Below are 27,336 nucleotides of genomic sequence, written 5' to 3'. Positions count from 1 at the left end.
TTGGTACAAGAGATTACTTCCAGTCATTTAGAAAAAATAAGTCAGATATACTCAGAAATGATTAAAATAAATGAAAAATTGAAGGAGTATATAAACTCAAATAACAAAAGACTAGAAAAATACAAGAATCTTGAACTAGCTAGTCAGGTGAAATTAAAAATTGCAACAATCAGAGGTAGAAATGAAGAAAAAGCTGGTTGAGTATGAGGCTTCTCAGGAAAAGCTGTTTCAACAATGGTAGAGTTAGAAGACTGAGCATACAGAGAAAATGTGAGATTTTCTGCTGCACCAGAAAAACGGGAAGGAATAGACTCTATTGTCTTTATGAAAGCACAAATAAGCAAGTGGACTGATATTCCACTACAGGGTTTATTAATTGAAAGCGTATATCATGTGTATGCTCCATGGCCATGAAAAAGCAGCCAAGACCTGTGTTAGTAAAGATGCAATCATTAAAGCAGAAAGAATTGATCTTGACAAAACTCTGGCAGAAGAGAAAATATTGGATATTGGAGACAGTAGAGTGTTTGCGGAAAATGGTTATTCACTATACACCAGGCAGATGAGAAGCAGATGTTCTTCATGTTTCACTGTTGCAGTCATTACATTTGGGTAATCTGCTGGCAGGTTGCCCTCAGTCGGCCTAAATAACAAAGTCTTGGGTACTGCGTCGGTTGCTGTCTTCTCTTCCATGACGTCGGGTGATCTGGGGTATAAAGCATGCAGCCGACACCATTTTAATCGGAATTTCTTGCCGCGCAGTGCCCGAAGCAGAAACAGTTCGCAAGTGCCGGTCGGCCGACTCCTGAAATTTTCGTTTTCGAATTTCAGAACCGAAGTCTTCAAACTAAAGCTAAGTACTCCGTTGGGGAAACTTTTTCTTGCTCCTTACCGATGTCAGTAAAAGTTAATAATTGCATTATTTGTGGGAAGCAAATACCTTACAAGGATTTTCATTTGTACTGTATTCCTTGCCTAGGCCCTGATCACAATGTGCCTTGCTGTCAATTTTGTGCTAAATTTAACCAACGCACTATTAAGTGTCGGTATATTTTTGCTTCTGACTATTTTGGTTCAAGATTTAACTATCCTGAAATGTTGGATAGCAATCCGACTACCGGAGCTCACAAAAAACGCAAGGAAAAAGACAGAGACAGACCGTCGAGGTCGAAAACCGACGAAGCTTCTCCTAAACCAGTCACCGGTTTGCCGGTACCCAGTGAGGCGCTTTCGCAGCCCCTCATGCCCACTACTTTTGAGTCGCAGGCCTCTACCGAGACCCATTTGGAGTCCGGTATGCCATGCCACGAGATTCTGCAAGTATTGAACCCGTGGATGTCTCTCCTTTGGATGGGTCTGGAGCCGCTGAGCAGGCACTGGCTTCTGAGGGTGTTGTCAGGCCTCAACAGTTGTATATTAAACTGAAGCCATCATCAAAAACAAGGCCAGAATCAACTTCTATGTCTAAAAAACTGACGCATGAGCCACGTGCTCAGGCCCCTATGCCTAAAAAACAAATGATCAAAATGGCTGAGGATTTAATTATCTTGATCAGGGGTTCCCAACCCCCCCCCCCCCGCTAAGAGGCCTAGGCGAGGCACTGATTATGAATCTTCAGATCAGGTTTCCATTTCTTCTGATTCCTCTTCTGATTAGGAATTTTCTATTCCACCTTATGAGGACTCTGATGCAGAGGAATCCATCCCTTCTGCTTCTCCTCCTGAGGATTACTCTTTTGGCGAGACTTTGCATACTTTAAGGGAACATTTTCACTGGGAGAGTCAGGACTTCTCAGAATCTAAAAAGAGGCTTAGGGATTTTCTTCTTCTTCCTCAGCATAGGCCTTTGGCAATACCTCCTGTATTAGACATTGTTGATGATGTGTTCTCGGAATCAAGCATGGCTCCTGATTCCCTGCCTCCGACTCCTGGTAAGCCAAACAGATATTACAGGGTTCTTGACTCCCAAAAATTTCTTTTAAAAAATCCTGCTGCTGACCCTGAAACTATTTCTCAGGGTCCCAAGGGTGTTAAGGCTTCTACAGCCAAAAATCCTACCCCTTCTGATAGAGATTCCAGGGCACTGGATAGATGGGGAAAGAAGGTTTATACGTCTGCAACCTTGGCAATCAGGGCTTTAAACTGCCAGTTTCATATGCTTAAATATCAACAGCATGTTATGGGCTTACTGAAATAGAAAATTATGTTGATTTCTGATTGTGTGGAAAATAAAGAGTTACAGGATTTTTTGCATTCAGCAGAACAGGTTGGAAAGCATACTTTGCAATGTGGTTTTGATTCCTTGGAGGCCTCTTGCAGGGCCTCCTTAACTGGATTGTGATAAGAAGGCATGCCTGGTTCAAGGAGCAAAATCTCCCTCTCAAGGAGCTAAATTGTTGGATGCCCCTTTACAGCAGGACAGTCTGTTTGGTAATAAGGCAGAAGAGGTTTTAAAGAAAATGGAAGACAAAGCTAAATCTATGCAAACTGTAAAATAATTCTTGCAAGTGCAGCCACCCAGGTTCAGTAGACATTGGCCTACTAAGAAGTGGTCCTTTCCTGTGTCCAACAGAGCTGCTCAGGGCAAACCCAGATGCTCCAAAGGCTCCAGATTTCAAACACAAGGATCTTACAGGTCAAAGCAATGGGGTGCCTCTGCCTCCAAATCAGGAGGTAACAAAGCATAACCCTACAGTAAACAGTCTCAATGACTTTCCTCTGCCATCTCCAAGCACTTATCTTTTGGCAGCCCCCTTGTGGGGAAAACTAGCACTTCATGCTCAAAATTGGCATTTAATTACCCAGGACAAGTGGGTATTAAACACAGTATCCCAGGGGTACAGATTTCATTTCCACATGTTGCCAATTCCAAACAGATGGCCAGATCTGCCACCAAACCAGTGGGCAGAGGCCCAGAAACAAGTCATGTCCCTCACGGATATGGGGGATATTCAACCAGTGCTAGAAAAGGAAAAAGAACAAGGATTTTATTCAAGACTTTTCCTGGTACCCAGAAAAGACAAAACATGGCGTCCAATTCTGGACTTATCAATTCTAAATACGTTCCTGGACATTCCAAAATTCAAAATGCTGACTTTACAACAGCTACTGCCTATGCTAGGCAAGAATGCCTGGTTGGTAACTCTAGACTTAAAACAGGCATACCTGCATATCCCAATAAGGGAATCTTGCAGAAGATACAACCGCTTCAAAGCAGGCTTTTTGCATTACCAATTCTCTGCACTGCCCTTTGGCTTATCTACTGTGCCCAGGGTCTTTACAAAGTGCCTGGCACCAGTAATTGGATTTTGCAGACAAAGACACATTCAAATTTATCCATTTCTGGACGATTGTCTCATTCAGGCAGAGGACAAGGACACTCTTCTTCAACATCTGGCATTTGTAAAAAGGCTTCTAGCATGCCTAGGGTACACCATAAACGAAAAGAAATCACAACTGGTACCCTCTCAAATAATTACATTCCTGGGTGCAAGCTTGAATACAACTGCCAAGATGGCTTACCTCATGCCAGACAAATTCAATTGACAACATATTTCAAAGAAGTGGCAACAAAAACCCAGCTATCTGCAGGACAAATTCTGCAGGCTTTGGGGTTCATGGCATCCTGCATTCTACTAATTCCATATGCGAGACTGCATATGAGGAAACTTCAGTGGTACCTAAAAAGCTTATGGAGTCAACATTGTCACAGTCTGGAAACAATGATTCTTCTCATTCCTTGCCTGCAGCAGGAGTTTCTTTGGTGGGCAGAGGCATGTCACCAAAACAAGGGACTGTCATTCATTCTGCCCCCTGCCTCCTAACCCTAACTACAGATGCATCAGACTATGCTTGGGGGTCCATCTGGCAGGGAGATGCATTCAGAGCAAATGGAGCCCAAACCAAATGCATCTACATATCAACCAGAAAGAAATGCTAGCTGTACAGAATGCTCTGACAGCCTTCAAGGACTTCCTTCATCCAGGACAAGTACTGATAAAAACAGACAACACCACAGTTATGTGATACATAAACAAGCAGGGGGCTACCCACTCCTACCCCCTTTGCAGAGTAGCCATGGCCCTGTGGAACACAGCCTTGACTTACCAAATACATCTTCAAGCTCAATTCCTGCCAGGAAAGCAAAATACTCTGGCAGACGACCTAAGCAGAAATCTTATGGACCCGCACAAATGGAAACTGGATCCACAAATCTTCAGCATGTTAACACAAAAATGGGGGAGCCCAGACATAGATCTATTTGCCTCTCCCCAAAACTATCAGTTGGACAAATTCTGCACAAGAACTCATCACAAAAAAGCATGGAAAGTGGATGCTCTATCCTTCAGCTGGAAAAACCTATCCGTCTATGCCTTTCCCCCCTCTGCCTCTACTCTCCAAGGTCTTACTAAAAGTCAGACAGGAAAAAACAAAAATGATTCTAATTGCTCCAGACTGGCCTTGCCAACACTGGTACCCGCTTCTAAGGAATATGTCACACCTTCCTCCGTGGTACTTGCCTCAAACACCTCACCTATTGTCTCAGCAGAACTATCAAATTCTGCATACTCAGCTCCAAACTCTGAACCTTGCAACATGGCTAATCAACTAATTTCACCAACCACATCTGTCAGTAAACCTGTGATGGAGGTCGTTTTGGAGGCCAGAAGGCCTAGTACTAGAAAATCCTATGCTGATAAATGGAAGAGATTCTGTGCTTGGAACCACACACAAGGAATAGACACAGCAAAGCCTAATATTCCTCAGATTTTGCAATACTTAACTGAGATGCTCCACAAGCGCCTATCTTTTTCTTCAATAAAAATCCATGCCTCTGCCATCTCAGCTCATTACAACACAGAGCCTCCCCTCTTTTCTCATCCCCTGATAAAACAGTACCTCAGAGGGGCCAAAAATTTAAGGCTTCCCAGGAGAGTGCCAACTCCTGCATGGGACCTCAATTTTGTGCTGGAAAAACTCACCCTTCCTCCTTTTGAACCAGCAGCTACTGCGGATATAAAATTTCTTTCTTGGAAGACAGCCTTTCTTTTGGCAGTCACTTCAGCTAGAAGGGTTTCAGAACTACAGGCTCTCATGGCAGTGGAGCCTTTCATTATATTTTACCCGGACAGGGTGGCCCTCAGGACCAATCCTTCTTTTATGTCTAAGGTGGTATCCAGTGTGGCTTTTAACCAGACCATTCACCTGCCAACTTTTTTCCCAAATCCACAGAACAAGGGGGAGCGGATTCTGCATTCATTGGATGTACACAGACAACTAAGATTCTACTTAAACAGGACAAAATCTCTAAGAAAGTCTGAGCAGCTACTGGTGGCATTTGCTGCAGGATCAGAGGGGAAGGCTATATCAAAGCAGACTATTTCTAAATGGATAAGCCATTGCATTCGTTTCTGCTACTTGCACCATGGTAAACCTGTGCCCAAGGGGATCAGATCCCATTCCACCAGGGCTGCCTCTGCTTCAGCAGCTTTTCTCAGAGGGGTCCCTACCATAGACATTCTAGAAGCTGCTACTTGGAGCTCTGTTCGTACATTCACAAAGCATTACCATTTTCTTCTCTTTTCTAAATCCAGGGCAGGCTTTGCCACTGCAGTCCTGCAGGGCCTTATTGCTGCTCCTAATGCTGTTTAGTTCCATCCTCCCATCCATAGCTTTGGGATTCTACCCAAATGTAATGACTGCAACAGTGAAACACAAAGAACATAGTACAGTTGTGTACACTTACCATAAATGTTGATGTTCGAGTGTATTCACTGTTGCAGTCCAGGTTACCCACCCACCAGCCCCCTTTCTATACCTTTTCTTTCCTTCACTATGCTCAAAAGCCTTTGTAGTGTATTTACTTTTAGTTGAAGGTAAATTTTATGAGTTCTAAAGTGCATTTATATATTTATAGTTATATATATATATTTTTGCTCCCCATTTGGGGGGCACCTGACATCTGGGGCAAGAAAAACTGATTAAAATGGCGTTGGCTGCATGTTTTATACCCCTGACGACCTGACGTCATGGAAGAGGAGACAGCAACCAACGCAGGGCCCAAAACTTTGTTATTTTGGCCTACTGAGGGCAACCCGCCAGCAGATTACCCAAATGTAATGACTGCAACAGTGAATACACTCGAACATCTACATTTATGGTAAGTGTACACAACTGTACTTTTTTATCTCAACAACCATGGAATGTAGAGAGACAGGCTTGATTTTCAAGCTCCTGTATCCAACTGTCATCAGAACATTTTTTCATGGAGGATCAAAGATGTTTTGGATGTAGAACAAGGAAAGGAGGAAATAAAGTTTGTCCAACAAAAAAAAAAGTGATCCAGCAAACAAGGGAACTACACTCATTGTTTTGGCAGTAAAGCTTATAATGAGAAATTGCCATTGAAACAAAATGAAAATGCTTGATAGATTGAAGAAAGCACAGGAGTTGACTAGAAGAATCAGGAGTACCTTGGACTCGAACAAGAGCCTGGTCTTGTGACATTGAGTTGAACAGGAAGAAGTTCAGCTACACTTAAATTATTGATTAAATGGGAGACTATAAAGCATCAATCGCATTTGAGAAATATGGCTTTGCAAGTAAAAGTGGCTGAGGAAAAATTGGGCTTTTGTTGGCTTTGTTAAACTTTTCGGTGGACTGTAAAACGTAAACCCCACTTTGTAAAAAGTAGATGTAAGAAACAGATTTTCTTCTTAGTATTTGTATAAAGCATTTAATGATATAGAATGCATTTTATATAATAAAACAGTTTTGTAAAGTTTGTAGTCAGTGGTATTTTAAACAAGGGTTGAGTCTTTTCGGTGACTGTTGCATGTGTTAAAAGATATTAAAGTAAACATGTACTTTTTATTTGTAAGAAATATAGGTTTTATAGTATGACAAGAGAAGAAAAGCTGAGCAAAAACAAGTCTAAGTTAATATGCTGTGATGTTGGTCTGCTGGGGTGGGTATGGGGTGTAAAAATGGATTGATTACATTATAAAGATAATTTCTCTAATTTTAAAAAGGTGAATTAATGCTGTTGGCTTAACCCATAAACAAGTGTATGTTTTTCATTTTTGTAAACAAGTAGGCTTGAAAAATAAGACAAAATGATGAAAGCCATGCTCAGTTTCTTGCATCTGCAAAAATATTTGCTTGTTTATTTTTTCATTAGCAAAAATTTAGAATTGGGGTCAAATAGTCTGTAGCTGAAGGTAGTTAGTTGTACATTCTCTTCTGAATTAAATTTATGAAGATTCCCTCATGCATATGTAGAGTTGTTAGCTGTTTTTTTCCCTTCATTGCTGACTCTCAAGGAGATGAGCCAGCTGCAGGTGCAAGGAATTCATCTTGAGATTCTGAGCATTCTTTGCCGAGGGAAATGCAAAATTTAAAACTATAGACAAGCAGTTTGGTGGAAAATAAAGCTAGAAATTATAGGACGTGTATAACGCAGCCTTAATTCTTTAATGTATTTAGTAGAACAGTGTACAATTAATTTTATTTAAAGATAGTCTCTGCACCTTTTTGTTAATGTTTTCTGAAAATGTACAAGCTGTTTTTTTCTCATTTGGAAGAATAATAGACAAGAAAAGAACAGACAGCAATCAGTTTAAGTGGGAATACAGGCTGTAATATGCACTTTAGCATGAGTAACCTTAAGTTTAGGCTAACAGCCCTGTGTTTCTTTTGCTTAGTCAAACATTCTGCTTGTGCTGTGCTGATGAGGTCATAACAGGGCCGTAATATGCATATCCACAGCTAGTGGGGGTTTGGCTTTATTGGCCTGAAATGTCCATTAAAATGACAAAATGAGTCATGGGCATTCAGAATTGCCAATTAGCTGAAACACCTGATGTTCATAAGGGTCATTTGCATATATCCCATGTGCCTCTGACACAAGAGGTTTGGGAGGTCACTCAGTGGAGGTTCTAGCTTTGCTGGAGTTTTCATTTTGTTTTTACTGATTAAGTTTAGGTTAGGTAATGCATGTTGGTGCAGTTGTCAGTTTGGGGCAACTGTTCCTGTCTGGAGAGTTAAACTTCATTTTTTGAAAATGTACATAGTTCTGTGCATTTGTTCTAATTTAATAGGGGATGGGATGTTCTGAAAATATACTTAGGGCTGGATTCATGAATGCCTACACTGTGTACATGATCTGCACTCAAGAACATCCCCACCATATTTTTGTGCTGTCTATTCACTCTGAAAGATTATACTAAGTGTACACATAGTCTACACTTTGTGATAACCTTTATGAAGCCCTTTACATATTTAAGGCTACAAGAAAATCAGTAGGAATATTAAAATTAGGAGGAAGAAGGTGAAAGTTATGCTTGTATTGCCTATTCATCACTCAGAATTGTGTACACGTAGTGTAGACGTTCATAAATCTGGTCCTTAGTTGTTGTTTTTTTTTTTTTTTGTTTGAGGGTTTTTATTAAAACAAAGCATCTTGAAAATGTCACATGCATTCAAATGAAAATGAGAAGAAACAACTACATAAAGTACATAACTACATAAAAAAATCAGCCTTCCAAACATTAGTCTGTGCAAACGTTGGAAAGACACTTTCGAAAATATAATAGATGGAAGAAATAGCTTTTATCATAATGGCTACACTATCCATATTTTCTTGGAATATAAATGGTCTTGCTTGTATAAAAAAAAAGGATTGAGTATTGAATTACACATTTGTAAAGAAATAAATATGTGGATTTGACAAAAAATGGATTTCATGATGGATATTCAGCAGAATGTCGGAGACAAAGAAAAAGGGGAGTAATAATACAGTAGCTGTAGAAGAAAAAAGTCAATAATGGTAGATTTGTGGTAGCAAGGGGCTATTGGTTAGGGAGGAGGATTACTCTTGACATGTATTTAAGTTCCAGCAAAAAAAGTTTTAGAGCTTAAGAAATTTTTGGAAGAAGTAATCAGCTTTCAGTAGGGAATATTACTTATAGGTGGGGAATGGAAATTGATTTGCAATAGCGTGGATGTATCTGGGGATTTGGAAGGGACACTATAACAAAAGAGGGTAGATTTATGAAGGAATTTATAAAAAAATATTACATTTGGAAGGCTGAATTCAAAAGAAGGAACTCAGAATTTACATATTATTCCCCAAGGTACAATTACTGGGCTAGACTGAACAGAAATTATATTTCTTAGGAATATATGCATTTAATTGAAAGATTGGACATGCATCCAGTAACTACTTCTGATTATGCTCCAGTGAAAACTGAGATGAAAATGCAGGGCAAAAAAGTAAAAATTAGATATTAGTGCTTTTCAGCCTACCTGTTAAAAAGAGAGAACTGTAAGGAATGTGTAGTTGAAATTACTCAAGAGTTATGAGGGAGGATGCACATTTCTTTACAAGTGATAGCTGGTGAGTGGGATTAAATGAAAATGGAGTTTAAAAATAAGGTAGAAGTAAAAGAGAAAGGTTAAGAAGTATAGGAATTATTTAGAGGGACAGACAAAAGTTAACATATTGCAGAATAAAGGGAATCTCACAGAAAAGGAAGAGGTATAACTGTGGAGTTCTAACGAGAAAATAAGAGTATATTTGGATGGTATGTTTGAGTTCAGAAAGATTGCTGTTAAGCACCTTTTTTGATAACTCTAGAACACAAAAACTTTTAATACAATGACTTGGGCAACAGAAAATAGAAAGTGTTGTTGCCAAACTTAGGGAGCCTATGAGAATAAAAATAACCAGAGATCCTGTAGAGGTATTAGAGATATTCTGGAAATGTTATAAAAATTTGTATAACAGAGAGAAATGTGGAAATCAAGAAAGCACAAATGGAAACATTTATGGAAGACTTAAATATGCCAACGTTAGAGGTAGATAAGACTCAGCAATTAACATTTAAGAGGAGATGAGATAAAAACATTGATGTATAATCAATCTGCAGGCAAGTCTCCACAAAAAGATAGTATTTTGTAGATGCTTGGAAGTTCAGAGGAAAGAAAGTGGTAAAGATCTGGAAATTTTTTAACAATAGTTTAAAAGGAGGGAAAGTGCCAGCATGTTAGAAGAAAGCTTTGGTCACTGTATTGCATAAAGACAATAAAGACCAGTCAGACCCAGTTTCATATAGACCCGTTTCAGTTTTATGTCTATACTAGCTTAAAAAATGCAGACGTTGCCAAAATTGATAGGTGTGGATGAGTGTCGTTTTATGGAGCATACGCAAACATTTGACAGCATTAATAGAACAGCGATGATCTAAAGGGAGCAGATTATAAGAAAATACTGCTGCTATTGGTGGATCTTGATGCAGAGAAAGCATTCAACAGAACAGGCTGGGATTTTATGACTAGGGCAATGGAAGTATTTGCATTCCCTGATACCAGTAATAAGGTTTATTAGGAGAAGGATCAGAGGCACAAATTAAAGTGAGAGAGGGTTTCTCTCTTCTGTGTTTCGTTTGAACAGAGGAACCAGGCAGATGTTTATTTTTCCCTTTGTTATTTTCTTTATATTTAGAATCACTGGCAAAGAAAATAAGGGACTCAGAAATTCAAGGATGTAATTTGTATAGTATTCAAAAAAACTTAGCTTTATTTACAGATGATAATATTTTGTGTTCGATGAAGTCAGAAAAGGATATTTTGGTGTTGTGAAACATTTTGAGACTGTTTCAGGTTTTTACAGAATATAAAATGAATGAAGATAAAACAAAGGTTATAGCCATAAATTATGTAGTATATATTCAATCCTGAATTGGTTAAGCAATAGCTATATTTATGGAGACTTTGATATCAGTCCCCGATAGGGCAAGCAATCACTAGCCTGCAATCCAAATATCTTCTTGGCCTCTTCCCATTCTGTTACCTTTCCTTCTCTATTTATTTGTTCCCAATACCTTGGTTCCTTTGCTATTTTCCTCCAGTAAATTCCAGTCCCCTCATCTGTTCTCTGTATACCTAGTTGCAATCAAGCCTATCGTAAGGATCTCCTTTCTCCATTCCTGTGTTGGCTTAGTTCTTTATTCTGCTACTTTATGAATATAATATTTATTTGTTTATTAATTTATTTGTATTTGTTTTCCAGTGTAGAGCAGTGATCTCCATGGACCAGTGTCTGTTTTACCTTAGCGCTGTTCCATCTATCAATCTTTTGTACCTAAAACTTTGTGTAGTAGACTTTCTTCTTTGGTGCTGTATTTTGAGAATCAGCATCTTAAACTTCTTTGGGAAGGTACGATGGAGGGAACTCCTCACCTCGAGGGACAGCTGTCAGGGAAGAAGGCTAGGCGGGAATCTTCTGTTGTTCAGTCTCTACTGAACATCTCTCCCGAGGTTAGTGAATGCCGTGAGGTTCACCCAGCTTTGTTGTCAGATTCCTCTGCCACGACTTGGTTGGAGGCTGGTGGAGATCTGGCTGTAAGCATGTCAGAGGAGGCTTTGCAGATGTCTGTTTTGTACATTCAGGGGAACCGTGGTTGATCATTTCCAAGGAGCCTGGGGTGTTCCTCAGATTTTAGTCAGAGAAGAAGTCCCTATTACCATTATTGAATGCCGTCCTGAGTCAGAGCCTTCCAAGTTTTATAAGACAGATGTCCCATTAAACAAAAACAAAAAAACTAAACATATTTTTCCTGCCCCTAAGGATGCACTTAGTGAGTGGCAGGACTTCACTCGGGATTTGTTTAGTGCTTTGAAGGGTGTTTCTATTCCTGCTCCCTCTTGGTCCTCTATTCCCCTTAAAAGACCCAGGGAACAAGATTCCTGTGAGGAGGAGTTGGATTCGGATGAGGAGTCCCTTGCTTACTCTTCTCATATTCCTTCTCCTTTGGACTATGGGTCAGGAGAAGAGAAATCTACCAGTCCTGATACTCCCTTTGAAGAGATTTCCTTTGGAGACACTATCTCCAGGATGATGGAGTTCTTTAACTGGGATTGTGCTCAGGTCTTTGAGATCCATAAGAGGTACTATGAATTGTTGTAGATGTACGCTCCTAAACCTTCTGTTATTCCTCCTGTTTTGGCTGTTTTTTTGGATACATTTTCCAATGCCTCTGAATCTCCAGATTCTCAGCCCTCTGCTCCCAAGAAACCTGCCTGAGGACTGTAAATTTTTGTACAAGTGTCCTGCTCCTGACCCCTCAGTGGTATCTTTAGCCTCTGACAAGCCCTCTCATTTGCTTCCTTCCCCCAAATTACTGCCCTCTGATAAAGATAGCAGAACCAAGGAAAGGCTAGGTAAGAAGGTTTACACCTCGGCTGCCTTGGATTTTAGGGCTGTTAATTATCAGACTCGTATGTTCAAGTATGTGTTGGCTCTCCTATCCAAAGCTTGTCAGGTCATAGCTTATTTTCCAGACTCTGAGGGTAAAACTTCAGCTCACATCCTCCCATGTGGTTCGTCATTCCATCAAGTGTAGATATGATGCAGCAGGTACTTCCTCTAATGCTGCTGCTTTTGGGTCAGTGATGAGGAGGTGGTCTTGGCTTTGGCTTCAACCTTTGCTGATGATATTAGGGCTAGGTTGATGGATGCCTCTCTTGATAATAAACATCTATTTGGTGAAAGTGCTGCTGATTTGTTTAAGTCCCTTCAGGATAAGGAAAAGGCTTTACAGAAATTCAAACGTGTTTGTTTCTCCTGTTCCTAAATTTCAGAGAAACTACCCCAATAAGCCAGCCTTTTTTCACAGGCAATCTTGCCCTTCTCCTATGAGCAAATGGGGGGGAAGTGGGCTCCTCCTGCTAAGGCTACTCAGACTTCAGTGCCTTAGAAGTCTTCCTTTCCAGATAAACCAGGTGTTGTCTGTCTATCCTGTTCTTCCCAGCCACGTTATTCTTTCTCTTTGTCTCTCTCTGTCTTCCTGTTTGGCTACATATTACTCAGAATCCTTGGGTTCTGTCCATTATTAGCCAGGGGTATTTCATGGTGTGAAAATCCCTTCCCCCCTTTTATTGGTATTCCTCAGCCCCCTTGGGAACAACTCTCTTTTTTCCCAGAGGTGCTTTGTGATCTTTTGACTTAGGGTACTATTTCAGAGGTGCCTGTGTCCCAACGGGGAGGGGGTTTTACTCCAGGCTGTTTCTTGTACCCAGAAAGGAGGATATTTGAAAACCTATTCTGGACCTCTCTCATCTAAACACTTTTCTGAAGGTGCCCACTTTTCAGATGTTCTCCCTTCAAACTTTGTTCCCTCTTTTGCTTCCTCAGGCTTATATGGTGTCTCTGTATCTCAAGGATGCTTATCTCTATATTCTGATCCATCCCCTTTTCAGGAAGTTTTTAAATTCCTCTATTGTTTTCTGGCATTTTTACTTCTCTGCTTTGCCCGATGGCCTTTCTACTGCTGGAAGGGTATTTACCATATGCCTTTCTCTTGTGATTGCCTTTTTACAGGCTTCAGGGGATCTAATTATTTCCATACTTGGATGACCTGCTGTTCCAGGCATCTTCTCCAGAGATTCTGATGCAAAATCTCAATTTTGCCATTTCTGTTCTTCAGAGCCTGGAGCTTACAATAAACTTCAAAAAGTCTTCTCTGACTCAGGACCATGTTTTTCTAGGTTGCATGATTCAAACGGCACTTTTGCTGGCGTCCCTGCCTCCTCCCAAGGCGTTGAGCTCATCTCCTTCTTTCAAACTCCAATTCCTCTGGCTTCCATTACAGCCAGGGAGATTCTGAGAGCTCTGGATGTCATGGCATCCACCACTCCTGTGCTCCCTCTGGCCAAACTTAACATGAGGAAGTTTCAGTGTTTCCTGAGGCCAGTTTGGCTTCAACATGCTCATCCCCTAGAATTTGTTGTTCCTCTTGTACATTGTCTCAAGCAGGAACTCCACTGGTGGATCCAGCAGTTATCCCTAAATCCAGGGTTCCATTTTCATCCTCCTCTTCCCTCCCAGGAGGTGTTCAAAGATGCTTCAGACATGGGATGAGGGAGCAGCTTTTGGCTCCCTAAAGGTGCAGGGGTGTGGTGTCCTCTTCAACAAAAGGAGCACAACAGTGTCAAAGAGATGAGAGCCATTCTGCTGGCTCTTAAGGCTTTTCATCTTCTTTTCTCCCCGGGACCTCTCAAGGTGTTTACAGGCAAACACCACAGTGATGTAGTATGCAAACAAACAGGGAGGGACAAGATCTTATCTTCTTTGCTGGTTGGGAGTCCTGGTATGGGATTTTGCTGTCCAGTATCAAGTGACGGTTCAGGCATTTTACATTCCCTCAGGTTAAAACATTGTGGCAGACGCTCTGAGCAGGTCCTCAACTCAATCACATGAATGGATGCTTCATAGGGATATGTTTCTGGGCATTGTCCACCAGTGGGGTACTCCTCAAATAGATCTACTTGCCTCCCCTCTAAACAGACAACTTCCTCTGTTTTGTGCCTGAGTCCCAGATCCTCTGGTGTGGAAGGTGGACAACCTCTCTTTTTCTTAGAAGGGGATGTTTCTTTATGCTTTCCCTCCCCTTCACCTCATTCCAAAAGTTCTGTTCAGAATTCAACAGCCCCCCCCCCCCCAAAAAAAAAAATCTTGTTGGTGACTCTGTTTTGGCCTTGACAGCATTGCATTGGTTCCCTCTTCTTCTGCATTTAGCCAGGGCAATCATCACAAGTTACCTCACAGGGTGGACCTACTCCCACAAGACATGGAATCTGTCACCCATCCCCACCTGCCCACTCTTCAGCTGACACTGTGGGTGATAAGATTTTGATTCCACCTAGACACATTTTTCTGAGAACATGCTTAGGGTCCTGCAGGAGGCCAGGAACCCCTCTGCTAGGAAATCCTACTTATCCAAATGGAAGAGGTTTTCTATTTGGTGTCTCTCTCATAACCTGGAGCCACTTACTGTGGATGTTACTTGGTTCTCTGTTGTTTGTTTGGGTTTCTCAATGCTGATTTGACTTAATCTTATAGTAAAGCCCACGTATCAGCTATCTCTGCTTGTCTGCCTTTTTCTCCTCCTTTAGCTTCTAGATTTGAGGTGAAACAGTGTCTTAAAAATGTTCTTAATATTAAACCTCCCAGGAAGCCTGCTCCCTGGGATCTTAATTTTTATTTTGGAGAAGTTGACTCAGGATCCTTTTGAGCCTACTGCTGCTACTTCTTCCTTGCAATATTGTTCCTTGAAGACTGTTCTTTTGTTAGCTCTTAGTTCTGCCAGATGGGTATTTGAGTGACAGGTCCTTATGGCTCATCCTTTTTTTTTGTCTGTCTGGTTAATGAGCTTATTACTTAGTCTTTTAATCTGCCTACTTTTTTCCTGTGTTCACAATCTGACAGTGAGAGGGTGCTGCATACTTTGGACGTGCATAGGCAACTCGAGGTTTACTTGACTAAGACTGTTAGAAAATACGATCAATTATTTGTTTCTTTTCAGCCTAGATCTTTGCAACTTGCTGTATCCAAGCAAACTATTTCTTGGATTTCTATGGCTATTTCTTTTTGTTACATTTTTCATGGCATAAGCCTTCCCTCTTCTGTCGAGACATATCTACTACAGTTGTGACATCTTCTGGTGCTTTTTTTTCAATGGCTTAGAAACTAATTCTATTCTTGAAGCAGTTACGTGGACTTCTGTGCATACCTTTACCAAGCACTACAAGCTAGATGGTATCTCTAGAGCTAAGACTGGTTTTACTAGTGCCATTCTTCTTGGCTTTTTAGGGGACTATTCTGCTCCTTCCCCCTCCCTAGTTTCTTCTTGAGCTTTGGCATTCTCCCATATGTTAAGAATACTGCAGCAGTGAAGGCAAGGACATTTACAGTTTTACAGTAGAATTTACAGTAAGGTATGGTAGGATTTTACAGTTGTGTAAAATCTTACCATAACAGTAGATGTCTGTGCCTTCACTGCTGCAATATTCGCTCCTTCCCTCCTTCCCCCAGTCCTTTGCTTTCTTGGATGTACAGATTACCTCTTGGGTTCTTTTGACTGGTGTTCCTACTGGGGCAATCAGTTCTGACTATGGTAGGCCTGAATGTCTCTTTTATGCCCTACGCTAAGCAAGGAGCATTTGGGTGATGTTCAGCAGGAGTCTTTGGTAGACTGGACTGATGTCAGGCTTCCATGGCAGGGAATCCTATATGTTAAGAGCACTTACAGCAGTGACGGCAAGGACATCTACCATTATGGTAATATTTTACACAACTATTCTTTCTCTCTCATGTTGTTGTTGACTTTTGGCTTTTCCCGGTGAGGGGGTCGCCACAGCGGAGCTCCGGTCCGCTAATGATTGGCAGAAGATTTTCTTGAACGCTGATGTGCCAGCTTGAAGTTCAACCTTCAGTGAAGGCATGCCCATTTACGCATGTCTTTCGAATGCCCACCCAACCGAGGGGAGGACATGCAGACTCCACACAGAAGGCACTCCCCACACTCCAGCCGAGGAGAATCGAATGGGAGAACCTCTTGCTGTGAGGCAACAATGCTACTGCTGCACTACCACGGATAGTGCTAAATAGAGAAATGTTTATTATGGTCATTGAACAATGTGGTCTGACAGAAATGGACTTGCTTGCAACCCACTTGAATTTCTTAATGTAGATATTTTCATAAACCTCTTATAAAGGCTTTCTCAACCATTTGTGATCTCATTCATTCATTCACTCATTCCATATACTTTTCCTTATTTTTTGGCTCTTTCAAAAACACTCTACTAAATGTAAAAAGAGAACAGATAAGGATAATCATGATGTATGCTAGGTGGTCAGGCAGCAGTATTTACTTTTTCTCTTGAACTTGACTTCTGTACCAGCACAAATTTCTCAGATTCAGTCTTTTTTTTCCTCTCCAAGAAAGCAAAGTAGCCCATCTCTACCTCAGATGTTCTTCGTGTTTCACTGTTGCAGTCATCACATTTGGGTTATCTGCTTGCAGTAGTCCTCAGTCGGCCTGGTTATCAAAGTCTTGGGTCCTGTGTCGGTTGCTGTCTCATCTTCCATGATGTCAGGTAATCAGAGGTATAAAGCATACAGCAAGTGCCGGTCGGCCGACTCCTGAAATTTTCATTTTTGAGTTTCAGAACCGAAGTCTTCAACTAAGCTAAGTACCCCAATGAGGAACCTTTTTCTTGCTCTAAACCGATGTCAGTAAAAGTTAACAATTGTATTTCTTGTGGAAAGCAAATACCTCATAAAGATTTTCATTCATACTGCATTCCTTGCTTAGGTCCAGACAACGACGTACCTCGCTGTCGGTTTTGTGCCTTATTCAAACCTCAAACTATTTGTTGTTTGTTCATTTACGCTTCTAAGTATTTTGGTACTCGGTTCAATTATCCAGAAATGGCTTCGGTAAGCCACCCGACTACTGACATTTCGAAAAACACAAAGATAGGTTCGTAGGTAGATACTAGGCTATCTGCCCTAGGGCATTTATAAGTCTAGCCAGAGTGTATTTGGCTTTTGCCTCCCTATTAGATTAGCCTACTGTGCCTCTGTAAAGTAGGTCACAGAAGGTACCCTTTTAAGATTAGTTTACTGTGCCTCTGTCTAGCAGAGACACAGGAGAGATCCCAGGGGTGAATTTGCGATTTCCCATCCACGCGTCCAAGTTTCACTTGAAGAGGGTCAGCGAGGGGCTATGTCTAACATGAATTGGGATTCTATTCCAGAGTGAGGGGAGCCTCTGGAAAATGAATATGTCCCTCCAGCATGTCCTATTTATTTTTGTGCTGAGGTTTAGGTCCCTGGAGCGTGTAGCTCTAAGGGACTTGGATTTTTTGAGGTGGAGCATGTCCATTAATTCTGGGTTTGACATGGCTTTGTATGTCAGGCATAGATCGCCTCTGAGTAGGCGGTAAGCAACTGAGTAGAGCTGGAGTTTCTTTAGTCGAGCTGCATAGGACATCTGTTTGTAGCCCATGATCCTCTTGATGAGGTACTTTTGGGGTCTCTCCAGTTGCTGCAGGTGTCGGGTAAGGTACATCCCAAAAGGGGCATTGTATTCAATTATGGGCCTGATGAGTGACGAGTAGAGGGGCACAATGACTTCTCTTGATCTAGATGCGAACCCTTTCGTGATAAGGTGGGCTATATAGAAGGTCTTTCTAACCACTTTAGCAACGTGATTATCAAAGGAGAGATTACTATCTACGTTGGTCCCCAAATCTCTAATTACTTCTTCCGTACTTAATGGATTACCACCTATGTGGTAATTTGTGGGAACCTTGTATCTGAAGTAGGAGATTCATTTGTCTGCAACCTGTGGGTTATGGATCCGACATCGGATCCGAACCGGCATGGTTTACCAGCTATGGATCCAAGCTCTCAGCTCCTCCCCTCACCCATAATGCCGTGCTCTCCCTACATGACCCCAGATCTTGTTTGCCGCGCTGGTGACCAGATTTGTGTTCCTAAGCTCTTCAGCTAAGTGCAGTTTTCTAGTGTTTACAGCGTTTAAATTTGTAATTTTGTGTGAAAGTTTTGAGAAAGTTTAGGTTTCCCTATTACTTGATTATACTTTTTAGTGTTTTAAATTTATTTTTACTTTTTGTTTTCCTCGCTGGTAGCGTAGTGTGTGTTTGGGCCTGTGTGTGCTTTAGTTACTTTTGCTTTTACCCTAGTTTAAGTAACTTTTTTTTGTGTACTTTGGGATGTCTGAACAACCCAAAGCAGTGTTTTCTAAGTGCTCCGAGTGTGGCCATAAGCTTTCCCCGGCTGATGGCCACACTCTGTGCGTTAGATGCCTTGGGGTTGAACACCTCACTTCTGGATGTTCCATTTGTGCAGGGTTCAACCCCAGGGCATTGAAGGAGCGGAGGTCCAAGCTTGTCTTGGCGGGTCTTTTGCCACCGGACTCGGCTCCGGCCTCTGCTCCTTCGGGGTAACCGTTTCACGGTTGTCTCCTCTCCAGCTCCCCTCCTCCTCCTGGGACTCAACCTCCCTGTAGTGGTTCGGAGGAGAGGGAAGCTAGAAAGAAGGACCGGAGGGAGAAGCACCATAAGCGGCGGGCCGAGACCTCTGTTTCGCCCCGCCAGCTAAGCGGCTTCTCCTCCGGCCTCCTTGTCTGCTGGCTCTCCCCCTCGGCCCGGTCTCCTGTGTGTTTTTCACCGGGACCTGAGGAGGAGGAGACCCGATCTCCGTCGAGGCTATCCAGGAGGCACTCAAGGCCTACCTCGGTAGCCTCGTCGAGATCAACCTATAGCCTGTCAGATGCTGATCTGGACCGGATGATGAGAAGGTTCATCCATGCCCAGATGCAGATGGGAGTGTTTGCCTCCCCTCTGGGGAGCTCGACCCCTTTTTTCAAGCCAATTGCTCCTTCTCCGACCCGCTACCCGAGTTCGGAGCAGTTGGAGCCGAGCAGCTTCGGAGCCGGGGGTGGGTCGGCGCCGATAGTACTTGGTACTTCGGATCTGACCCTGCCCTCGAGTGCTTCGGATCCGACCTCTCGGAGCCTGGATCCGAGCTTCGGATCCGGGGGGATCAGTGCTCCATCGGCGCCGTCTGTGTCGGAGTGCACTGTCCCTTCGGATCCGAGTGCTTCGGCGCCGGCTCCGATCCACTCCTCGGATCTGAGGGGGAGCCGATTGTCGGATCATTTGGTCGAGGTCGGCTCCCCTTCGGCTTTTGATGTAGTGGAGAGGGCCCTGTTGAGGGTCTCCGGACCCCCGGCACTTGCTTCGCTCCGCCCCGCTCCATCTGCACTGGGTCAGGCTTCCACCATCCGGCCCTTGGGACAGCCCGCTCCTTTGCCCCAAGCTGTTCCCCTGGAACAGGTCACTGTTTGCGAGGAGTCCTCTGACAGCCCCCCGGAGGATGTTCCCCGCAAACATACGTGCAAAAGGAGGCACATTGACTCCCCCGAGTCTCTCACAGAAGACACGGATTTGGAGGAAGGGAAAGGCTCCCCAAGGTCACCCCCCGAGGATGTCTCATTTGGAGACATCATGGAAATGCTCCGCATAAGGGGTCTGCCCCAAGTCTTCCTCGGACGAGTCCGTGTTCTTGGAGGCATTTGAAGCGGGCCCGTCTACCTCTTGGGTGTCCCCTCCTGCCGACCCCCTGGTGGACCTCATTACCACCAGGGCATGGAAGGAACCGGGCACCGTGGAGCCAATCCCAAAAAGGCCCGACCGTATTCTCAGTCCCCCGGCTGACCGTGCCCATTGGAGTAAGGGGCCTCCGGTAGATGCCATGTTGACGGCGGCCACCAAGAGGGAACTTGTTCAGGAGAGTCCCTCAGTCCATCCCCCGAGCAAGGAGTCTCGGATGATGGACCGCTTGGGGAAGCGGATGTTTAGTTCAGCGACCTTCTCTGTGAGGGCGCTGAACTATCTGGCACACGTGATTAGGATGCAGCGTGATCTTATAAAAGAATACGCTGCATCCCCCCCAGAGTCCATGTCGGAGGAGGACAAAGTGCTGCACTCCACCCGCATGACCACTCTCAGGTCCGTCACTAATACCTCTATGCGGCTACTGTCCCATGCTACGGAAGGTGCCGCTAGAGCTGCAGGGGCAGGCCTAGTTACTAGACGTCAGGCCTGGCTCCGTCATTGCGATTTCTCAGAGCCCATTCAAGGCGTCATTTGCGAATGCCCCCTTCGATGGTTCTGCCCTCTTTGGCAAAACTGTTCGCGACACTTTGACCCAGAGCGAGAAGGATGGGAAGACGCTGTCTGCCGTCGGAATCCGCTTCTCTGCACCCCAGCGGCCCTATTCTAGGAACCAAAAGGGTCAGAAGAAGATGTGGTTCCGGAAGTCGCAGCAATCCCAGCCTGCTCCGGACAACCAGTCCTTCCGTGGCAGAGGAGGACAAGGAGGACGCCGCCCTAGGGGCAGAGGGGCTCCTAGGAACTTCGGGTCCAGAGAACCCTTCTCTGAACGGCCCACGCAGCAGCCCTGAGGGGTTGCCCGGCTGCTCCAATCTGGAGGCAGTCGGGGGACGTTTTTCGGAGCACCTAGCGGCATGGGAGTCCATAACATCAGACCGCTGGGTTCTCCAGATTATATCCAGAGGATACCGTATCCCCTTTCTTCACTTGCCAAAATTGAAGTTCCTCCCCGACGTTCCACCTGGTCAGTGGGAGGCCGCTTTGGCAGAAATTGGCCATCTGCTAAAGAAAAGAGCCATCCAGCCCGTCCCCCCAGACCAGGTCGGATCAGGGTTCTACTCCAGGTTCTTTTTAGTGCCAAAAAAGACGGGGGATCTAAGACCAATTTTAGACCTTTCACTCTTGAACCTGGCAGTTCCCAAGGAGAAGTTCCGAATGGTCACGTTGCAGTCTATTCTCCCCCTTCTGGGAGAAAATCACTGGATGTGCTCCATAGACTTCAAGGATGCGTACTACCACATACTAATGGACAGGCGCTCCAGGAGGTTTCTCTGCTTCCGGCTGGGAGCCAGTCACTACCAATTCCGGGTCCTTCCCTTTGGTCTCACCACAGCCCCCAGGGTGTTCACCAAAGTATTAGCAGTGGTAGCGGCCCACCTGAGGCTTCAGGGGGTGCAGGTCTTTCCTTACCTGGACGACTGGCTTCTCACCGCCCCAACAAGGCATCTACTTCTCTTGGCGCGAGACTCCTTTCTCCATCTTGCTCCACGCCTGGGCATCATGATAAACACAAAAAAATCCAACCTAGCACCCACTCAGCTCATAGATTTTATAGGTGCCAGGTTAGACACGAGGAGACTGAGAGCCTTCCTCACAGCGGACAGAGTGCAAAGCCTACAGCTCCAGGTGTGGGCCATTCTCCACTCAAATTCAGTTCCGGCGGAGTTGGTCCTGAGGGCCCTAGGGTCCACGGCGGCAGCGATTGCGCTTCTTCCTCTCGCCAGGTTCAATATGCGTATCCTTCAATGGACTCTCATGGTTCAGTGGTCGTATCTTGCTCTTCCTATGCATCATCCCATTGCGATCAGCAAAGCGTGCAGGCGGTCCCTCCTGTGGTGGCTACACTCTCCAGATCTCCACGGAGGCCGCCCCTTTTGTGCCTCTCCCCCTCTCGCCACGGTGACCACGGACGCCTCCCGCCTCGGGTGGGGGGGGCATTTTGCAGGCCGGACGGTCCAAGGCACGTGGGACGATTCAGAGACCTTGCTGCATATCAATGTCCTAGAGATGAGTGCAGTGCTCTTAGCGTTGCTAGCACTTCAGGCCTTTCTTCCCTTGGGAACAATTGCGATTCAATCGGACAACATGTCTGTTGTCTGGTATATCAACAAACAGGGAGGAACCAGGTCTTACCCCCTTTGTCGAGAAGCCATGAGAGTGTGGGAATGGGCAATCTCCACCAATCGCTTTCTTATAGCAACGCATATTCCGGGTCGGTCCAGCATCCTGGCGGACAAACTCAGTCGCACCATTCTCACCCCCTACGAGTGGTCTCTCAATACTCAGGTAGCGGAACGCATCTTCGCACAGTGGGGAACTCCTTGTTGCGATCTTTTTGCGTCTCCCTCAAACACCAAATGCGACAGTTTTTTCGCCCTGATACCTCCTCCCGGAGGTTCTCCAAGAGATGCTCTGGTGCATGCTTGGCCACCCGGTCTTCTTTATGCTTATCCCCCTTTGCCTCTGATGCTCCAAGTTCTTCAGAAAGCCTCTCGGTTGGGGTGAAGAATGATCCTCATTGCTCCCTTTTGGCCTCGACAGATCTGGTTCCCCTTCCTAAGGTCTCACTCAGTGAATCCTCCTTGGATTCTAGATCCCATTCCGGATCTGATTTCTCATCCATCCCATCTATCTCCTCCGAACCTGGACAATCTCAAGCTGACCGCTTGGCTGCTCCAGTTCCACTCCTGATCAGGACTCCCGGTATTTCGTCCCCTGTTAAGGCCATCCTGGTGGCAGCTCACAAGCCATCCACTAGGAAAGTCTACCGTAGCAAGTGGAAGCGGTTCTCTTTGTGGGCGGAACGGCAAGGCCTAAACCCCTTCACAGTTCCTCTCCCTTTGGTGCTTGACTTCTTAACCACTCTTTTTAATGATGGTGCCAGCAGTTCCACGGTCAAAGTACAGCTTGCAGCAATTTCTCATTATCACATTGGTCATGACTCCAGTCCACTGATGTCTGCCAAATTGTGTAAGATTTTCCTTAAAGGTACCTTTCTTCTCAGGCCCCCTATAAAGCAAGCAGTTCCTCCTTGGGACCTTTCCTTAGTTCTTCAGGCCTTGACCGCTCCCCCCTTCGAACCTGCGGCTACTGTAGATCTGAAATTCTTATCTTTCAAGACTGCCTTCTTAGTAGCCATTACTTCGGCCAAGAGAGTCTCAGAGCTTCAAGCATTATCAGCTAAACCTCCGTACTTGGTCTTTCATCCGGACCGTGTTTTCCTCAGGACCAACCCGTCCTTTCTTCCTAAGGTAGCTTCTGAAGCAAACATTAATCAATCCATTAACCTCCCTGTTTTCTTCCCCAAATATCAAAACAAGGGTGAGTACAAGCTTCACTCCTTAGACGTTCACAAGCAACTTAGATTTTATCTAAACAGGACTGCTGGTCATAGGCAATCCGACCAGTTGTTCATTTCCTTTGCTAAATTTAATTTGGGCAAGCCAATTTCCAAAGTCTCATTATCTCGCTGGATTTCACAATGTATCTTACTAGCTTATCAAGCTTCGGGAAGGCCCGCACCGGAGGGTCTACATGCCCATTTAACCTGGTCAGTCTCTACCTCGGCCGCCTTTAAGGCTAGGATTCCTCTAGATGATATTTGTGCAGCAGCCACGTGGGCTTCATCTCATACTTTTATTTCCCACTACAAGTTGGATCTTGCATCTAGAGGTAGAGCATCCTTTGGCTCCGCGGTGCTCCGGAATATCCTTCCATGATGGCCGCCCAAGATTCAGGTAGCTGGGGACTCTGTCCCACAGGTTGCAGACAAATGAATCTCCTACTTCAGATTTAGAAGTTATGTACTCACCATAACGTTCCATCTGAGTAGGTGTATTCATTTGTCTGCAACCATCCCGCCCTCCTATCCCCCTGGCCTTTCAGTTTCCTGCATATGTTGTGTTACACTTTTCAGGGTGTTTATGCTGTTGGCAAACTCGATCTGAGGTCATGTAGGGAGAGCAGGGCATTATGGGTGAGGGGAGGAGCTGAGAGCTTGGATCCATAGCTGGTAAACCATGCCGGTTCGGATCCATAACCCACAGGTTGCAGACAAATGAATACACCTACTCAGATGGAACGTTATGGTGAGTACATAACTTCTAATTTTCCCAAAGGGGATGACTATGCACTTTTTAGCATTTAGCTTGAGGCCGTGGCTCTGGCACCAAGCATCCGTCTCTGTGAGACCCTTTTGGAGGATGCTTGTGTCAGCTGGAGATTCGATTATGGCCCCTAGTTTGCAGTCATCTGCGAACTTTGTCAGCCATAATCCCCCCGTGTTAGCCTGAACCTCAGAGAAGTATATACCGAACACGAGAGGTCCCAGAACTGAGCCCTGTGGGACTCCACTTGAAACTGGTTTGGATTCAGACATGGCACCTGCGATTCTGACCATGTGGGTTCTATCTCTGAGCCAGTTTGCAACCCATCTTCTGATATAGAGGTTGATATTTAAGCTGGTAAGTATATTTATGATGCCCGAGTGGGGTATTGTGTCGAAGGCTTTTGCGAGGTCCAGGTAGGCTGTGTGGACTACCTTGCCCTCATCTATGGCTTTGGTAACTGTTTCAAAGAAATCAACTAGGTTTAAGAGGCAAGATCTGCCCTTAACAAAGCCGAATTGGATAGGGTCCAGTGTCTGGAGGCTCCCAATGTCTTTGTTTATGAGTTCCATGATAATACGCTCCATAGCTTTACAGACAAGACTAGTCAGGCTTATGGGGCAATAGTTTCCGGGGTCCGTTGTGGCACCACCTTTGTGGAGTGGGACCACTGTAGCTGTATGCCATTCTTTGGGTACATATCCTGTAGTAAGGCTAAGTTTGAACAGTGACTTAATGTGAGGGTTCAGTTCTTCTTGGAGCTCATGTAAGACACAGCCTGGGACACCGATGGTCCCATAGATGTGGGTTTTTTTGCTTTGGAGAGGGCAGCTTTCACCTGTGCATCTGTGATGTCAGGGAGGTTACATTCAGTTGGGATAGGCGTTTGCTCCTTTGGGGGGGAAGGGGGGGGGAGTTTGCACTGAATCTGTCTGCCAGGATGTTGGCTATGTCTGTAGGTTCGGTATATTTTGTACCGTTATGCAACAATTCAGAGCATATCTGGGAGTTTCCGGCCATGTTCCTGACATAACTAAAGAAGGCATTGTGATTATCTTTAGTGTCTAGGACAATTTTTCTTTCGAAACTGGCCTTTGATGATTTTATGAGGGATCAAAGTTTCTTGCTAATACTGATCAGAGATGCCTTCCCTTTTTGGGATTTTGCTCTGTCATGTAGTAGCTTCCTCCTTCTGTTGTATAGGTTATTTATGGCCGGGGTCCACCAGACCGGTCTCCTGTTTTTGGAGGAGTGAGTCTTGGTTTTATTTGGGATAGCACGATCCATGCATTCCTGCAGGTGCTTATAGAATGCGTTTGTAAAGGATTCTGCGGATTGGGCTGTATTATCCTCTGGCCCAGCGGCTTTGAAGGATTCCACCTCAGTCTTGAGAAGTGCAAAGTTGGCTTTTGAGAAATTCTTTACAGTGATTTCCTTGGCTGGGGGTGGGGACGGGATATGGATGTCCAGGGAAATTTGTTTAGGGTCTGATCTTACCAATGAGGGGTTTACCTCTGGTGTGGAACATAGAGTCCCCATGTTGGTGATGACCAGGTCCAATATGTTGTTCCCTCTTGTGGGAGTGGTGACCAGTTGTTCCATTGCTTAGAGTTTATAAATTCAAGGAACCGTTGGGCGAGGGTGTTTGGGCTTGAGTAGTTTTCCCAGTCAATGTTTGGGTAGTTGAAGTCACCCAATAACATAGTGTTTGGAGAGACCTTCATATTCTCCAGTGTTCTCAGGAATGCCAAGTGGGGTTCCTGTAATAGGGAGGGTGTTCTGTAGCAGGCTACAAACTGAAAGGCAGTTTTGCCCAGTGTTAGTTGCACATGGATGGTTTCCGATGCTTCGTGCAGTGCCACTAACCTGGAGGTGTAGGTATCTTTGATGAATATAGATACTCCCCCTCCTTTTGTGCTTCGTTTTGGGGCTGAAACACATGGTATGAGTTATAACCTGGTAGTGCTGGGGTGCTGTCAGGAGCCTTGAACCAGGTTTCTGTTACTGCACAGACATCGATTTTCTCCATACTGAGGAGAGTCTCGAGTGCGTGCATCTTGAGGTTTAGACTTCTGGCATTGAGTAGCATCAACTTTAGTTTTTTTATCTTTGGGTTGTCTATGGAGGTGGGTTTGTCCTTTGAGCCTTGCCTAAAAAAGGCATTATGGGGGTGGCAAGAGCCTTGGCCAGTATGCGAAAGCCTAAGGGTGACAGGTGCAAGCCGTCCCTAGCGAAGCAACGTGGCTTGTCGAGCATGTCATCCCAGGCTGACAGACACTGGATCCTGATAAAGACAGAGACAGACTGCATAGGTCCAAAGCTGCCAATGACGCTTCTCCTAACCTAGACGCCAGTTCGCCGGTACTCAGTAAGGCGCTTTCACAGCCTCTGATACCCGCTACTTCAGATTCGCAGGCCTCTACTGAGACCCATTTGGAATCCGGTATACCACGTGATGCTTCCTCGACTGTGGAACCTGCGGATGTCTCTACCTTGGATGGGTCTGGAGCCGCTGTGCAGGCACCGGCTTCTGAGGCTGTATTCAGGAATACTGACTTGCATATTAAACTGACACCATCGTCTTCTTCAAGGCCTAAAACTCGATCCATGCTTAGAAAACTGACGCCCAGACCGCATGGTCAGGCCCCTATGCCTAAAAAACAAATGATAAGAATGGCTGAAGACCTTATTACTCTAATCAGGGGAAGCCACCCTTCCCCCTCTGAGAGACCTAGGACTGATTTTCCTTCTGATTCTTCTGATGAGGACTCTGAAATTTCTGTTTCCACTGATGACCAGGACTTGCCCTTATCTACCTATGAGGATTCTGATGCAAAAGACTCCATTTCCTCTGCTTCCCCTCCAGATGATTTTTCTTTTGGTGAAACTTTGCATACTCTTAGGGAGCATTTTCGCTGGGAAAGCCAGGATTACTCTGACTCCAAAAAGAGGCTTAGGGATTTCTTACTCCTGCCCCAACACAGGCCAATAGTTATACCTCCTGTACTGGACATTGTTGATGATGTCTTCTCAGAATCTAGCCTGGCCCCTGACTCTTTTACCTCTAGCTATATCTGATAGGTATTACAGGGTTCCTGACTCTCACAAGTTCATTTTTAAAAATCCTACTGCGGATCCTGAGACCATTTCACAGGGATCCAAGGGCATTATGGCCACTACTGCCC

General features: G+C 44.6%; 1 protein-coding gene across 2 annotated transcripts in view; it reads left to right on the top strand.

Moving 5' to 3' along the window:
- Positions 1-27,336, top strand: part of PTPN13 (protein tyrosine phosphatase non-receptor type 13) — a 1,949,788-nt gene that overhangs the window by 1,070,695 nt on the left and 851,757 nt on the right. The window lies entirely within an intron of this gene.

The sequence above is a fragment of the Protopterus annectens genome, chromosome 8.part0 (genome assembly GCF_019279795.1).
Source record: "Protopterus annectens isolate FY-2018-M chromosome 8.part0, PAN1.0, whole genome shotgun sequence".
Classification (NCBI taxonomy): Eukaryota; Metazoa; Chordata; order Ceratodontiformes; family Protopteridae; genus Protopterus; species Protopterus annectens.
The sequence above is the reverse complement of the archived record's forward strand: the minus strand, read 5'-3'. Positions and strand labels throughout refer to the sequence as shown.